The following is a 17,841-nucleotide window of genomic DNA, read 5'->3' on the forward strand; positions in this document are numbered from 1 at the left end:
AAAAAATTCCATGAACTCACTATGCCCATCACGAAATATCTTGGGGTGTCTTCTTTCCAAAATGGGGTCACTTGTGGGGTTTTTATAATGCCCTGGCATTTCAGGGGACCTAAAGCGTGAGAAGAAGTCTGGAATCCAAATGCGCAAAAATGCCCTGTGAAATCCTAAAGGTGCTCTTTGGAATTTGGGCCCTTTTGCGCATCTTGGCTGCAAAAAAGTGTCAGACATGTGGTATTGCCGTACTCAGAATAAGTAGAGCAATGTGTTTTGGGGTGTCTTTTTACATATACCCATGCTGGGTGAGATAAATATCTCTCTAAAAGTCAACTTTTCCCATTTTTTTTATACAAAGTTGTCATTTTAGAGAGATATTTCTCTCACCCAGCATAGTTATATATAAAAAGACACCACAAAACACATTGCCCAACTTCTCCTGAGTACAGCGATACCATATGTGTGACACTTTTTGCAGCCTAGGTGGGCAAAGGGGCCCAAATTCCAATAAGTACCTTTTAGGAGGGCATTTTAGGCATTTGGATTCCAGACTTTTTCTCACGCTTTAGGCCCCCTAAAATGCCAGGGCAGTATAAATACCCCATATGTGACCCCATTTTGGAAAGAAGACACCCCAAGGTATTCCGTGAGAGGCATGGCGAGTTCATAGAAGGTTTTTTTTGGCACAATTTAGCGAAAACTTTTTTTTATTTTTTTTCACAAAGTCTCCCTTTCCGATAACTTGTGACAAAAAGTTCAATCTTTCATAGACTCAATATGCCCCTCAGCGATTACCTTGGGGTGTCTTCTTTCCGAAATGGGGTCACATGTGAGGTATTTATACTGCCCTGGCATTTTAGGGGCCCTAAAGCGTGAGAAGAAGTCTGGAATATAAATGTCTAAAAGTTTTTATGCATTTGGATTCCGTGAGGGGTATGGTGAGTTCATGTGCGATTTTTTTTTTTTTTTGGTCACAAGTTAGTGGAATATGAGACTTTGTAAGAAAAAACAAAAAAAACTAAAAAAAAAAAATATTTCTGCTAACTTTTGACAAAAAAAATAAAATCTCGCCATGCCCCTCAAAAGTGATCTTTTTATAGCGCTGCAGCGATTTTTCGGTGTTTTTGCAGTGATCAGAAAAAAAAATCTGTCACTGCGGTGGGGCGGACTGAACGCATGTGTGCGCACAAGATCAGGCCTGATCGGGCGAACACTGCGTTTTTTGTAGAGCCTATAGAACATGTCCTATTCTTGTCCGCAATTGTTGCAGACAAGAAAAGGCATTTTCTATATAGTCATGGCAATGTGCGGATCCGCAAAATGTGGAAAGCACATTGCCGGTGTCCGTGTTTTGCCGATCCGCGGTGTACGTGTTTTGCAGATCCATGGATCCGCGGATCCGCAAAACACATACAGACGTCTGAATGGAGCCTTACAGGGGGGTGATCAATGACAGGGTGGTGATCAGGGAGTCTATATTGGGGTGATCACCCCCCTGTAAGGCTCCATTCAGACGTCCGTATGTGTTTTGCAGATCCGCGGATCCATGGATCGTATCCGCAAAACACATACAGACGTCTGAATGGAGCCTTACAGGGGGGTGAGCAAAACACATATGGACGTCTAAATGGAGCCTTACAGGGGGGTGATCAATGACAGGGGGGTGATTAATGACAGGGGGGTGATCAGGGAGTCTAATATGGGGTGATCAGGGGTTAATAAGGGGTTAATAAGTGACAGGGGGGGTGTAGTGTAGTGGTGTTTGTTGCTACTTATTACAGAGCTGCCTGTGTCCTTTGGTGGTCGATCCAAGCAAAAGGGACCACCAGAGGACCAGGTAGCAGGTATATTAGACGCTGTTATAAAAACAGCATCTAATATACCTTTTAGGGGTTAAAAAAAATAACATCTACAGCCTGCCAGTGAATGATCGCTGCTGGCAGGCTGTAAATTTGTAAGTTGTATGACCGAGCAATTTTAGCATTGTCGAATTTATAGTATTGTCTATTTTTTTGCCGATTTTATTGTGAAAATTATTACTTATTCCATTACTATGTTCAATAAAAGATCCCTTTACTTATAGAGAGTGCCCCACTTCTATATTTTATTATTTATCTATCTCTATCAGTCTATCAGACTGGGTGTTGTCTGTTAGTGGGAGCACCTCTGTTGAATCTCCACCTCACTCTTGTGCGACATTACCTTATATTCAATGAATATGAGACTTTGTAAGGAAAAAAATAAAAATAAAATTCATCATTTTCCGCTAACTTGTGACAAAAAATAAAAACTTCCATGAACTCACTATGCCCATCAGCAAATACCTTAGGGTGTCTACTTTCCGAAATGGGGTTATTTGTGGGGTGTTTCTACTGTCTGGTCATTATAGAACCTCAGGAAACATGACAGGTGCTCAGAAAGTCACAGCTGCTTCAAAATGCGGAAATTCATATTTTTGTACCATAGTTTTTAAACGCTATAACATTTGCGCGAACCAATAAATATGAACATATTGCATTTTTTTTTTATCAAAGACATGTAGAACAATAAATTTAGAGAAAAATGTATATAGAAATGTAGTTTTATTTTTAAAAAATTACAACTGAATGTGAAAAATGTAATTTTTTTGCAAAAATTTCGGTCAATTTTAATTAATAAAAAAACAAAAAAAGTAAAAATGTCAGAAGCAATTAAATACCACCAAATGAAAGCTCTATTAGTGAGAAGAAAAGGAGGTAAAATTCATTTGGGTGGTAAGTTGTGTGACCGAGCAATAAACCGTGAAAGTAGTGTAGTGCAGAATTGTAAAAAGTGGTCTGGTCATTAAGAGGGTTTATGCTAGGAGAGCTGAGGTAGTGACGCTGGAGACTCCGTATTTCCATTCATTATGTGCAGGTACTCTGATGAGATTTGCTATATGCTATGTTCATCTCTTTTTGAGGGCATGCTACATGGAGATCCCTGCTACTCGTTGGTTTAGATTGCTTGGAGTGGGGTTACCAGAGAGGAAAAAAACATTGGGGAGCTTTGCTCCTGCGATAAGTGAACCATTTTAATTTAGTAAATCCTGCCTGCTATAAAGAGAGTGTGGATTTGATACATTATTTTGGTGGCTGAAGGAGGGAATACAGACCTATTCCCAGAGTGGATCCTGTTGCTGAGTTCAAATACTTTCCCAAGGACAAACAAGTATATTATCTTGGGTCAGAATACCAGGAGAGACAAACATGATGATTGCATCAAACAAACGGAAATCCAGGTACAAGCCAGAGTCAATGCCAGGATAGATGATATGAGCAAAATAAGCAACAATGGAAAAATCTAAAAACAAACCATGAGTCAAAACTAAAGAGAGCAATACTATTCACACAGTACAGAGCAGACAGAAAAAATACTAGAAACTGATGATTGGGACCAGCTGATTTAAATACCGCGCTTCACTCTATGATTGGACACAGAAAGTGGTTGGCTCTGTTTCTAGTCATCATGACAGGTCCAGTAGGTGAGGCTTGTCTGGCTGGCACAACAACCCTCCCGGATTGACTTTGCACAGCAATACAAGGCAAGCTCCTGACAGATATGGTGTAGGGTGGAACCCATTAATCTGTGTTTGGGAGAGAATGTAGGGGCAGGGGTTGGGCTGGGGTTGGGCTGGGGCTGGAGCCAGGGGTGCTGTAGAGCCAGGGCAGGGGTGATGCTGGGGAGGGATCAAGGGGGCCCACAAAATTTGCCTGCATGGCGCCCTGAAATTCCTTATGGCAGCCCTGAAAGGTGATAGAGGCTAAGTAACATGAAATCATTCTACAATACTAATGTCTGCAGAGGGACCATAAGACTGTAGAATTGTATAGATTTTGTGTCATCTTTGTTACTATATTTCTTACAGAAGTGGATAACCAAGAAATCATCTATCTCCTTTGGAAAGAATTATATTGGTTGTCTTTTTCACAGTTCTGTAATAAATATTCTCTTTTGTGTTATTTCTTGCGTGTCTCAAGCACTTTAAATTATAACTGTAACATAAAGAAGATACATCTGTATTAAATAATTTATTGCACTTGTTCTGAGCAAACCGTATAGGTTTTTGCTAAAATCGTCTTCAGTTCTTCAAACAACAGTAAAAAAAGAGCAATGTTTTCTAAGAGAGACTCATTCCGACTGTATAGTTCATTCAAATAAATGATTTATAAGTGGTTGTCTTGTGACAGAGCTGCTCTGATACCCCTGGCAAACAACTAAATTTGTAAATTTTCCCAGGGAAAGCAATGGTCTCCATTCAGATGAGTCACTTTGCGTTTAATAGATGGATGGCTTTAGGCCACTAGAACAGGAGCAATAACTATATAGGTGTATACCCTCCTCTATAAAGTCCATCTGGCCTAATAGATAAAATAAATAAAAATTCACGAGACTACTGTAACATAGCTGTACACTTTTTTTTTTATATATATTTTTAAGTTGTTTTTTCTTTTTTGTTATGATTTTGAAGCTCATATTTGAGCCTACAAAATCAATTTTTTTCCTTTTAATTCATGGATTTTTTTTTACATCCATTTAAATGTCAGAATTGCTCATTTGTTATGCCGGCCAAAATAAGATTTGCAGATTCAATACTCTTAGTCTCTTAAGCGAGACCTAGGGCATTGAATTAAATTACCGGTATTCTAATTGACCGCAGAGGATGCTGGTAAGAAGCGCAGAAGTGCAAGCTTCCTTTAGATGCCGTGATCTAATTTTATTTAATTTGATCATGGCATCTAAAGGGTTTAATTACTGCGATCTTCATTATTTGCAACAGCAGAGATGTGCCAGCCATGTTTGCTCATCACTCCAGCGCCGTGCATGTACCGTGCAAAGGGGTTTTAAACAGGTATTCATCTGAGTCCAACATGAAGCAGAATGGACTTGGCTACTGTAAAGGCCCTGGTTATGTTTTCAGAGTAGCTGCAGTCAAGGAATAATCCAGAAGGGGTAGTAAACAAATAAACCACCGTGGCTCAGTGGTTAGCACTGGTGCCTTGCAGTGTTGGGGTCTTAGGTTGAAATCCAACCAAGGACAGCATCTGCGTAGAGTTTCTATATGCTCCCCGTGTTTGCATGGGTTTCTTCGTGGTACTCTGATTTCCTCCCACACTCCAAAGACATACTGATCAAGAACTTAAATTGTGAGCTCCATAGGGGAAAGCAAATGATGATGATATCTGCAAAGTGCTGCGGAATATGTCAGCGGTATATAAGTGAGTAAAATAAATAAATAAACCCCTACTCAGCTGCAACCTAGCAGAGCCCATGTAACAAGGGAGAAACAGTGGAGTTGAAAAGAATAAAACATGAACTGGCAATATGGCTGTGCAAGTGTTCCACACTTCAGCCAACCCCTCTGCTAGCACTGCTAGAATGTCAGTATGCACTGGAGCTCCACTGGACTGTGAAAGTTAAGTGAGCAGGTGGACAGAAGTCGTAAAATCACTACCAGGCATTGAATATATTAATAAGGTTTAGTCTAGCAATAAACCTTATTAATATATTCAATGCCTGGCTGTGATTTTGCGCCTTGTGTCCACACACTCACTTGACTTTCACGGACCAGTGGAGCTCCAGTACAATTGATCATCAGGTCGGCGGTCTGGCCCCCGCCAAAGGAGTTTTCGGGTAACCTGTTACTTCTTCAGTTGGCCTTCATTGGGGTTGCACCCAAGACTGGTGCAACCTAAACAGGTGAGCATAATTAACTCACCCGTATTTGAAGGATACCATATATCTGACACAGTCACCCTATGAGCGCCTTTCTCTCCTTGTGGCCATAACTTTCAGAATGTCAGTATGGAAGGAAAGTTTGACCCCTTTAACAGAAAGATGATGGCAAGCTGAGATTGATTTATAAAATTTTTGCATCTGGGTTATGTACCATGTCACCTCTGGAGTCACCAACGTTTTTCAGTTGTTGTCAGTCCAATGTGCACAGAGACACAGTAATCATTAGCCTCCATTTCTTACAAGGGATGCAGGCACCAACATGCATGCCGAGTCCACTCCACACCTTTCCTTGTGCCAGACAGCTACCAATGAATGTAGTGAGAACAGGCCACAGCTTTATATTGAAACTAATTTAAATCAGCCTATGGGGCAGACAGGCTAATCAGGAGTGCACGACTCGCTAGGAGTGCCACACCTCCAGCGCTGTAAATCTGCAAAGAAAATTTGGTTAGTCAGCACCTCCCAATGCGCAGGTGCATGCTGCCATGGCTGAAAACAGAAAAAAAAAGGTCAATTGTGGCCCCAAAAATGGTAAAAGGCAGAGTGGACCCAGCATGCATGTGGATCCAACACTTCCTGAACTTTATGGCGGCCATTGCCAACTGTCAAATTGAGTGGGGTTAGTCACTGATCAGCCTGAGACCGCAAAGCTGAAATGAGTGCAGGACCAGTGTGGCTCTTGGCTTCCAGGCACAACAGCCGCAGCACAGCATGGCAACGTCTCACCTGGCACGTCGAATAGGTTCTGGGGGGCGCAGCGGAAGATGCGGTAGCAGTGAAAAAGGAGGAGTCAGGAGGATGGAGTAGGAGGAGAAGAAGAAGAGGCAGGCCTGCATGCAATCCGTGGCGGTAACACCAAATTCACACGGGTGCCATGGGTTGCATGCTTGACAGCCGTCAGAAGGTTTACCCAGTGGGCAGTAAAAGTTATGTACCTTACCTGCCCATGTTTGCTAGACCATGTGTCTGTGGTCAGATGTATCTTGGCACCGACACTGTGTGCCAGGGATACATGTACTTGCCGCTGAACATGGCCATATAGCTCCGGGATGCACTTCTGTGAGACAAATTTTCTAAAGGCCCTCGAGTCCACCAGTTTATATGGCAGTAGTTGGCGGGCGAGCAGTTCCGACAAGCCATCGGTCAGCCATTAGGCAAGAGGGTTATCTGGCGTCATCATCTTTTTTCGCTTGAACATTTGGGCAACGGAAGCCTGCCTTTTGCCAGATGAATGCGACAATGGCACTGCCGAAGGTGGAGTGGAGGACAAATGGAAGGAGAAGAAGAAGAGGCAGGATTTGGAGCACCAGGAGTGTGGCTTTGTGGGTTCTGACTGTGTTTCTCCCACTGGGCTCAATGATTGGAGGCGAGGTGCCTTCTTAAGGCAGTCTTCCATAGGTGATTGTTGGGCTTACCGTGACTTATGCGTTGACAGCACAGGCTGCAGATGGCAACACTATTGTCAGCAGTGGACACATAAAAAAAAAACACAATGCGGAGCAATGTGCCTGCGTCCTGGGAGCGCCAGATGTGACCGTGCATGGTGGATGGCTCGTTTCAGATACATTAGCAGTCTGCTTTTTGCCTACTGTGCACTGTAAGCTCTACCTGCTTCTCCTCCTTCTCCTCCCTATCTGCTGCTCCGTCTCTCCCTCTGAACTCCCCTCCTCTTCCTCTCTTGTGGGCACCCATGTTACGTCCATCGACACATCATCATAGTCACCTTCACCACCACTGACATTATAGATCTTGGAGTAGACAGCAACAGCGGGGACAACCCTTCTTGGGCTGATCTGGGTACTTTTGTCAGACTGCTGGGTGGCGACCATTGATACCTCCTCTTCCTGATCTTATGCCAAGAATGGCTGCACATCGGTAAGGTCTAAAAATGGATGGGAGAATAATTCCTCTGACTTGAGCGGAGGGGATATGTTAGTGGTTGTGGTATCTTTGGGGGTTCACACAGCAGAGAGTGAAGAGGGTGCAGATAGAGAGGGTGAGGAGGGTGCAAAAGCGGAAGGCTGAGTGAGCCACTCAACCAAGTCTGGTGCGTCCTTTGACGTAATCGCACACATCTTGTGCAACTTCCCACTTAGGCTCTGGCCTGGTGCATCTGCCCGACCCCTACCACCCCTGGGTAATGGCCTGCCTCTTCCATTGCCTGTCATTTTTAAAATGACCCTGTGACAAAAGTCCTATAGAAGAGCAGTATTTGTGGAAGAAGGTATATCACACCCCTGCCTCAATCAGCTTTTTGGGGGGGCAACTGGTAAATCACACCAGTAGAAATTGTTTGTTCCAATAGCGTTTGTCACTATCTGTAGCTGAGGTAACGCAGCAAAACAGCAAACAAATGCTGCACTACCCAAATGCACTATATAGAAAGTATACAATTGGTATATAACACCCCTGTTTCAATCTGATTTTTTTTGGGGAAACTGGTATATCACACCAGTAGAAATTATTTGTTCCAATAGCGTTTGACACTCTGTGTAGCTGAGGTAAAACAGCAAAACTGCATAAAATGCTGCACTACCCATATGCACTATATAGAAAGTATATTATTGGTATATAACATCCCTGCTTCAATCAGTTTTTTGGGGGGGCAACTGGTATATCAAATCAGGAAAAATTGATATGCATATATAATTACTCGCATAAATCATAGAGATCGGTAGTTAGTGATCTGAATTATTTAATACTTAACTTTTACTTCTTAATATGAAATAGATGAGATGTATCCCTCAAAATAACAATAAGCTAAATGCACAAAACCGTTTCCAATGCCCTATAATCAAGTAGGGGTGCTTGATGACAACGGTAACAACTGTGTCCACAATTGTTCAGATAGTGTCGGACACAGGAGGTAACAAGTGCTGGTATACACTAATACCCAATCAATAGAGCGGGGCGGCAATAGTCGATATATGCCGGCACCACATGTGCGTAGAAAAGCTGAATTACACAATACCGTTTTCCACTTCCCCAAGGCTGGAAGGGGCTGTGAAAGAACGGTAACAGCTGTGTCCACACTTGTTCAAAAGTTGTCAGACACTAAGGTAGCAAGAACAGGTGTGTACTAATACACAAACCGCACAATAGTTAAGGTGTCAGCATTGGTATACCTCCTGTGTCCGACACTATCTGAACAATTGTGGACACAGTTGTTACTGTTTTCATAAAGCACCCCTACTTGATTATGGGGCAACTGGTATATCACTTCAGTAGAAATGATTTGTTCCATTAGCGTTTGTCACTCTGTGCAGCTACAGTATCGCAGCAGAACCGCTCACCACTGCTGCATGATACAAATGCACTATAAATATACTTTCTATGTTAGAAAGTATATTATAAGTATATTACACCCCTTAGTAAGTCACACCTAAGGTAGGGGGTATGTCCATGTGCTGAAACGTCTCAATTGACTGTCCTGTACCAGCTGGTGTATGTTTCATGAGTCAAAGTTCTTCACAATGTAAAAGAAAATGGTGGCGGCGGACATCGCCATATGTTCACCCTTTTGGCGAACCGCGAACGAGAACGGGATGAACCACAAGGCCATCTCTAGTCGTTAGATCTGCCAACTTACCTACAGTGGAATGAGTTAAACAATTGTCCTGATGTACTGTAATACTGATGATTATTAGACTATAAACTAGTAAGGACTCCAATCGGTTCGTTTCACATTTTAAGAATGACTATTTGTATATTTTTACCCTACTATACAGTTCTCTAGAATATGATGTCAACTTGGCAATGATAATCATTCCAAACAAGATGGGATACTAAAGTATCACTTGTACTAGTGTACATCTTGCAGCTTAGTGATAACTAATTTATTCATGTATTACACCGCCTGGAGTCAATAGAAAGTAACATGATAGAAGAGAATGCATTTCATAAAATCCATAGCGCTGACAGAGGCATGTGTATTCTCTGAAGTAAAGAAAATGATGATTTATGTTTTCTTATGTCTGTAGCACAGTAGCCTAGGATAAAAGAATGATAAAGGAACTAGGAGAGAATACTTTTTTTTATTATTACTTTTTTTTTTAACCACTTTCAAATGATCCTTTCAAAATGCTTAATGTGCTTTGCCAACTTTTACAAGAAGATGTTTAATGGGATATGAATATGATAAAAAATGACCATAGTTTGAAGACAGTGCAGTTCGCTACATTTTATGGTTTATTTGTTCACTATTTAACCACTATTTAATTCTCATTATTAAATGGGCTGTCCACTTTGCAATATTTTTAGTTTACTCACAATATTCCTGTCCCTGCTGCTGTTGTCTTCATTAAAAGGAATTTGTCAACTGCAAATTGCCCACCAAACTAGAGAAAGCAGTATATTGTGTACAGTAAATAATATCGAGGTTGTTGTGTAATTTTAATCTTCATACTCACTGGTGTTCTGACACTGTGCTCTGATAAATCATCAGTAAGAAGCATTGACAGAACACCTTTGCTCACGAACATAATGGAGAGGAATCGAAGAGTCATCTAAATGCATTTTACTGCTTGTCTGTTGGTATACACCACTTACTCTAGTTTGTGGGGTGTTTTGGAGTTGACATATTCCCTTTAACTTTCGTCCATATTCTTTTTTATGTGATTTTTTTTATTTTATTTTTTTGAATGGCTGCTGCTGTCATCTGTTTTTGGAGCTCTGGCCCTTTATATGACATCTCTCAAAATGGCTCCATATGCTCCCTCATTCTGCCAGCATTGCAAACTCATGTTTTGTCTTCTACTGCGCAGACTCCACAACAAGCATTTGGTTTATCAATTCCTGTCTATAGTGTCATACTCAATCCCCCTCTACTGCCATTGCAAAGTCATTGGTCATTTCCTGTGTACTAAGATAAACCAGGAAGTAAAGACCAACTTGGGAACCGAAAGCATCAGGAAGAAAGCTTGGGGGAAAGTAAGGTAGGTGTCACATACAGCAGGGGTGGGGAACTCCGGCCTGTGGGCCGCATACGGCCCCCGGGATCAATTCATATGGCCCCCAGCCACCTGCCATAACATATAGTGAAAATGCTAATGACCGCTTCCATTATGTAAGCAGTCATTAGCATGCAGGAGGCAAGGGAGGTGAGAGCGGCACTGCACTGTCTTTACTCCCCTTCTCTGGTCTTCTTCCGACCTCGCTCTGTGTCCTGACACATACAGTGTCAGGACGCAGTGCAAGTAGATGTGAAACGTGATAGAAAATAGTCTGAGTGGCACTGCGCTCAACTTCCTCCGCCTGTACTGGCTATGTCACTTTTTGCAAGTGGGGTATACGCTCTAGCAACCTGGCAGTGCTCTGCCCAAAAGTAAACTTGAAAACATACAAAGATAAAATGTGTAGGCAGCACTCGCCAATCGGTGCAATTTTTTATTTCCTCAAGAGCTGGGTACATCATAGCTGAATACATCATTGCTGAATACACACGGCTGAGTACATGATGGCTGGATACATAAAAGCTGAGTACTTGAGATGGCTGGAGGCGGACTTACATACATGCAGCGCTGACACAGGTTATTAGGCGATGTCCGTTTCGCGCCTAAGCGATTCTTCAGGCCAAACAACTGACAACTGAAATAAAAGAAGATTGCACCCTACACATTTTCTCTTTGTAGGTTTTCAGATGTGCACTATGACCTGATGCTGTGCGCTGTCAGGTCACAGTACAGAGCAGCAGGAAGAAGACCAAGGAGGATAAGTGAATCTGCCAAGTGGCAGTGCTGTCCGGAGCGGAAGAAGAAAGTTTTTTTTATTTATTAGACGCCGCGAGCAGCTCTGAAACACATGCGGTCACCGGGAGCAGGCAGTTCGGAGAACAGCCTTCATCGGGTTGTTCTCGGAACTGCCTGCTCCCGGTGACCGCATGTGTTTCATAGCGGCTTGCGGCGCAGGCACAGGTAAGGACTTACCTCTGCATCGCTGGACTTGGGAATAAAGATGGCAGATCGCATGTGTTCGTCGGCAAACACTGCGAACTGGCTATCACTGCTAGGGAGGGTCTGATAGGGGCTGATCTGAGGCTAGGGAGGGTCTGATGGGGCTAATCTTAGGCTAGGGAGGGGCTGATATGAGTCTAGGGAGGGTCTGATTGGGCTTATCTGAGTCTAGGGAGGATCTGATGGGGGCTCATTTAAGGTTAGGAGATCTGATGGGGGTGTGATATGAGGCTAGGGGGTCTTATGGGGGTCTGATCTGAGGCTGTTGGGTCTGATAGGGGTATTATCTGAGGATTGGGGGCTCTGATAAGAGGCTGGGGGGTCTGAGGGGGTCTGATCTGAGACTGTGGGGTCTAATGGGGTCTGATCTGAGACTAGGAAGGGTCTAAGGGGAGTCTGATCTGAGGATGGGGGGTCTGATCTGAGGCTGTTTGGTCTGATGGGGGTCTGATCTTAGTCTGGGGGGTCTGATGGGGGTCTGATCTGAGGCTGGGGGTCTGATGGGGTCTAATCTGAGGATGGGGGTCTAATATAAGGCTGTCAGGTCTGATGGGGGTCTGATCTGAGGATTGGGGGCTCTGATCTGAGGCTGGGGGGGTCTGAGGGGGGTCTTATCTGAGACTGGGGGTCTGATGGGGCCTGATCTGAGGCTAGGGAGGGTCTGATGGGGTCTGATCTGAGACTAGGGAGGGTCTGAGGGGAGTCTGATCTGAGGATGGGGTGTCTGATCTGAGGCTGGCGGGGTCTGATCTTAGGCTGGGGGGTCTGATGGGGGCTGAACTGAGGATGAGAGGTCTGATGGGAGTCTGATCTGAGGCTGATGTAGGCTGATAGGAGGCTGATGGAGGAGGGGGGCAGATCTGAGACTGAGAAAGGGACAAAGGCAGGGACAGTTGCGAAGGAAGAGGCAGGGCCAGTGGTAGAGTTAAAGCTGGGTGAAATCCTCTCTGGACCCCCCTTCCTGGATTTAGCTTGGCTGCCATTAATGCCAAATAAAGAACTAAATAAATAACATTCTGAACCTAAAAATTTGACTGCTATGTTTGGTCAAAATGGTGCCTATATCATATGTATAATTTGTGGTCATGGCTACGGCCAAGAGATGTCCGAAGAACCCTGGGGAGAGAAACAACGGCAACAACCTAATCCAAATAGGCGTGTCTTAACTAGCCTGACTAACTGGCTTGTTGTGTGCCCTAAGCCATGATCGAGGGTAGGCCTATAAGTGGGCATACCCTGTGGAAGTGAGAAGATAAGGGAGGGAGGGTGGGGCACCTGAGAATGCACGCCTGTGAGTGAGGCTGTGGCTCGTATATGAAGGGCCTCTGCCCCTCCCACAAATGCAGGCTGACAAATGAGCCTTACCAACTTGTGGTCATGGCTACGGCCAAGAGATGTCCGAAGAACCCTGGGAAGAGAAACAACGGGATCAACCTAACCAGCTAAGTGTGTCTTAACTAACCTAACTAACTGGCTTATTGTGTGCCCTAAGCCATGATCGAGGGTAGGCCTATAAGTGGGCAAAAACCAAGCCTAGTAGGGTAGGAAAAGAACTCGAATGGCATGTGCAAACTGATCCCCAAGCCAACTGCAAGGTGTCAGGGATCTAGAGTGAAAATTCGGAGTGTATGAGGCAAAGCCAGAAGGAGACCTACAACCCATCTTGTGGATGACAAGGCCAGAGACATGATGCACAATATTGCAGATACTGCCCCTGAAGCGGAACGGAGTACCGGGAATGCGTTGAGAAATGAATCATGAAAACCAACGAAACCTGTAAAGTTTTGGCTCTAGTGCGAGTACTGGCAATGCCCTAGCCTCAGGAGATCGTGGGACCGAAACCTAACTGCCTAGACTATACAGGAATGAGGGCCAAATCCTTGAATAGTTCCCCTGACAACAGCTATCTGCTAGCTGTGGTCCACGCGTTGTTCCACTGTGTGCCCCTGAGAATTGTTGTAACGCTTGAGACGTGAGGACCGACCTACTATCTGAATCTTCTATGGAAATGCTGGACCTTGTCTAAAACCCGTTTCAACGTGGTTGTGGTTAGTCTGAGGTTAGGCCAAATACTATTTAACTATGTTGTGAGAGAGTCTAAGGCCAGTACTGCAATAAGCTAAGAAGGTTATAATGTACGAGGTCCTGTCGATGTCCTCCCATGGGTGAAGGAGTGCAAATTTGCTATTAATGCTCCAGGTGGTTTTGTAACTTGTAACCGTATTAACAGAACACGACTTTTGCACGAGAGACTTGGCTGAAGAGATGTATGCCTTTTGACCGTGATCAGAGACTGAAATGCTGGAGAGGATAGCCCTACTTGTTCCTCCCCCGCATGACTTGAAAGAAAGCATGGAGAATTAAAAACAAGACAAAGCAGCTGCGACAATTCTATATTTTTTTTTTTACTGCTTGGACCCTGGATGGAAGGGGCGACTGGGACATTGAGTTCTGAAACATTTGTAGCGGGGGAGCGACAGACATTAGCAAGTGAACCTGAAGAACGTGACAGGCAACAGACATTTGATAAACGTAAGCTTGAATAAACGTAACAGTCAATGGACATTTCGGGAATAATAAAAGTAAGCTTGAATAATGTAAACAGGCCACAGACATTAGAAATAAAATTTAAAAAAATCAAGCCTAAGTAACGTAAACAGGCAACAGACCTTAGTAGTTAGTAAACGTAAACCTTAATAATGTAAACAGGCAACAGACATTAGTGGTTAGGAAACGTAAGCCTGAATAATGTAAACAGGCAACAGTAACCAATTAGCGTAAGCCTGAATAACGTGAACAGGTAGCAGACATTATAAGTTAGTAAACATGAGCCTGAATAGCGTAAATAGGTGACAGACATTAGAAGTTAGTAACGTAAGCCTGAATAACGCAAACAGGCAACAGACATTAGTAATTAATGAATGTGAGCCTGAATAACGTAAACAGGCAACAGACCTTGGTTGATAGCAAACGTAAGCCTGAATAACATAAACAGGCAACAGACATTAGAAGTTAGCAAACGTAAGCCTGAATAACGTAAACAGGCAACGGATATTTGTAGTTAGTAAACGTAAGCCTGAATAACGTAAACAGGCAACGGACATTAGAAGTTAGTGAACGTAAGCCTGCATAACGTAAACAGGCAACAGACATTAAAAGTTAGTGAACGTAAGCGTGAATAACGCAAACAGCCAACAGACATTAGAAATTAATAAACGTAAGCCTGAATAATGTAAACAGGCAACAGATATTGGTAGTTAGTAAGCGAAAACCTGAATAACGTCAACAGGCAACAGACATTGGTAGTTAGCAAACGTAAGCCTGAATAAAGTAAACAGGCAACAGATATTGGTAGTCAGTAAACTTAAGCCTGAATTACGTAAACAGGCAACAGTAATCAATTAACGTAAGCCTGAATAATGTAAACAGGCAACAGACATTAGAAGTTAGCAAATGTAAGCCTGAATAGCGTAAACAGGGAACAGATATTGGTAGTTGGTAAACGTAAGCCTGAATAATGTAAAACAGGCAACAGACATTGGTAGTTAGTAAACGTAAGCCTGAATAACGAAAACAGGCGACAGATATCAATCAACGTGGGCCTGAATAAAAGACAGGCGACAGAACAATACTGATTAATAAACGTGAGACTGAAACATAACAGGCAACAGACATGATGATTGATACCGTAGGCCAAAATAACGTAAACCGGCGACAGACATTGAATAATAAAAATAGACCTGAATAACGTAAACAGGCGACAGACATTGGAAGTTAGTAAACGTAAGCCTGAATAACGTAAACAGGCAACAGACATTGGTAGTTAGTAAACGTGAGCCTGAATAACGTAAGTAGGTGACAGATATTGGTAGTTGGTAAGCGTAAACCTGAATAACGCAAACAGGCAACAGACATTAGTAGTTAGCAAACGTAAGCCTGAATGACGTAAAACAGGCAACAGACATTGGTAGTTAGTAAACGTAAGCCTGAATAACGTAAACAAGTGACAGATATCAATCAACGTGGGCCTGAATAAAATAGACAGGCGACAGAACAATACGGATTAATAAACGTGAGCCTAAAACGTAACAGGCAACAGACATGATGATTGATACCGTAGGCCAGAATAACGTAAACAGGCAACAGACATTAGTAGTTAGCAAACGTAAGCCTGAATAACGTAAACAGGCAACGGTAATCAATTAACGTAAGCCTGAATAATGTAAATAAGCAACAGACATTAGAAGTTAGTAAACGTAAGCCTAAATAATGCAAACAGGCAACAGACATTAGTAATTAATAAATGTAAGCCTGAATAACGTAAACAGGCAACGGACATTAAATAAACGCATGCCTGAATAGAGTAAACAGGCAGCAGATATCATTGATAATTTGAAAACATGAGCCGGATGAATGCGATGAGAACTGATCAACCATAAGGGCAAAGAAGACGACCCTTGCCAGAAACCCCGAATGTAAAAAAAAAAAATTAAAAAATTATTATTATTTATATAATTTTTATTTTTTTTAAGGCGACTGTACTCACATTCACGGACTGCCAGACTGCTGCCTCCGGCAGTGGCAAAAAAAAGTTATTGAGCCCTAGCGCCTGCTCCAACTTGAGACCGACTGCAGACTAAAGTACCTGTCATTTCTGCTGGTCAGAGGATGATGGTCACTGGCTGGACTGGAGCGGTAACTGGGGGAGCCCTGAAGCTTGTTCCTCCTGGAGCCCTCATACTGGTGAGATCCACCAGGGAAGCGGCTCTAGCCTGAGTACCGTTAATGCGGGAACGGGTAGCAGGGGATCTGAAGCAGTGGGTTCTAGAGTGAGAGTGCCGGGTCTGGAGCAGGAGCGGCTGGGACTGGAGCAGGAGCGGGATTGGCCTTGACTCTCGGAGGAGTGGCCATGGCGGCAGTGGGGGAGTGGTGGAGAGGAGGGAGCGGATGCCTGGAGAACGGCGGCATCTGCCGGGAAAGCGGTATGGGGGCGGGGAGTGCGAACTGCTCCTGTAAGAGATCGGGAAGTCCGGTGAAAAGCCGTGACGCATCGGTGTCCGGTGCAAGACCGACTCGGTGCAACAAATCAAGCACTTTGTAGCAGCGCCGCGCGTCACAGGCCCTGCGATGTGAAGTCATCACGCCCAACGCTATCTTACCTGTATTTCCCCCTGAAAACTAAAATCTAGATGTGGAAAGAAGAAGACAAATTTCATTTTGCTAACCCTTAACCAAAACATACAAAGTGAATAGTAAAACTTCCTTATACCTAGTAGGAACTCACTCCTATTGTATTATTGGCTTCAGCTGAAGTAAATCAAAGCAGATTGTTTTGGCTAGCAAAGGCAAGGAGACCAAGCTGAGTGAATATGAACCGAGGCATGAATGCAACAGAAACACAAAAACCAGCTCACCCAAGCACCACAGACCGCTTTTTTTTTTTTTTTGTAACAGAACCGCTCTCCAGTAAAACAGCTATGCTTTAACAGAACTGTTGCTATCCCTCCATTATTCCTCCTGGCAATGCTGGTACAACATGGCAGCTGAGTTCCAGACAGACGGATCCAAGGGAGCATAGCCGGTAGGGTAGAGAACGCTGGAGGCAGACACCCCGTAACTGCGACACTAGAATCGGTGAACGAGAGACTAGGGTGGCGATCTAACAGACATACGAAACAGCCACTCCGTGCGAGACCTTGAGTGTGCCGCACGTGCAAGGAAGCAGGTGGCCTGGTCATGAGTGCAGGTAAGGAAAGCGCAAGGCGGGGAGGGAGATCAGAATGATCCATGTGCTTGAGAGCTGCGGGAGCCCTACCCGACCTGCAAGCCCAGCGAGAAACAAACCCAGAGCGGCGGTTGTTCTTGAGCCCATGTTGCGCTTACCGTAAGAAACCTTGGCTGGCTCAGGGCACCGTGGCCCATGCATACTTACGAGTCGAGCACATTTCAGCGTAGCTGCTGTTAGTGTGAGCTGCTTGGAGCAGGGATGAAAACACCCCCCCTGCACCTGAGAACGCACGCCTGTGAGTGAGGCTGTGGCTCGTATATGAAGGGCCTCCTCCCCTCCCACAAATGCAGGCTGACAAATCAGCCTTACCAACATATAGTGCAGGTGACATTTTGGGCTGCAAAAATGCAA

Source organism: Bufo gargarizans, chromosome 2 (genome assembly GCF_014858855.1).
Source record: "Bufo gargarizans isolate SCDJY-AF-19 chromosome 2, ASM1485885v1, whole genome shotgun sequence".
Lineage (NCBI taxonomy): Eukaryota > Metazoa > Chordata > Amphibia > Anura > Bufonidae > Bufo > Bufo gargarizans.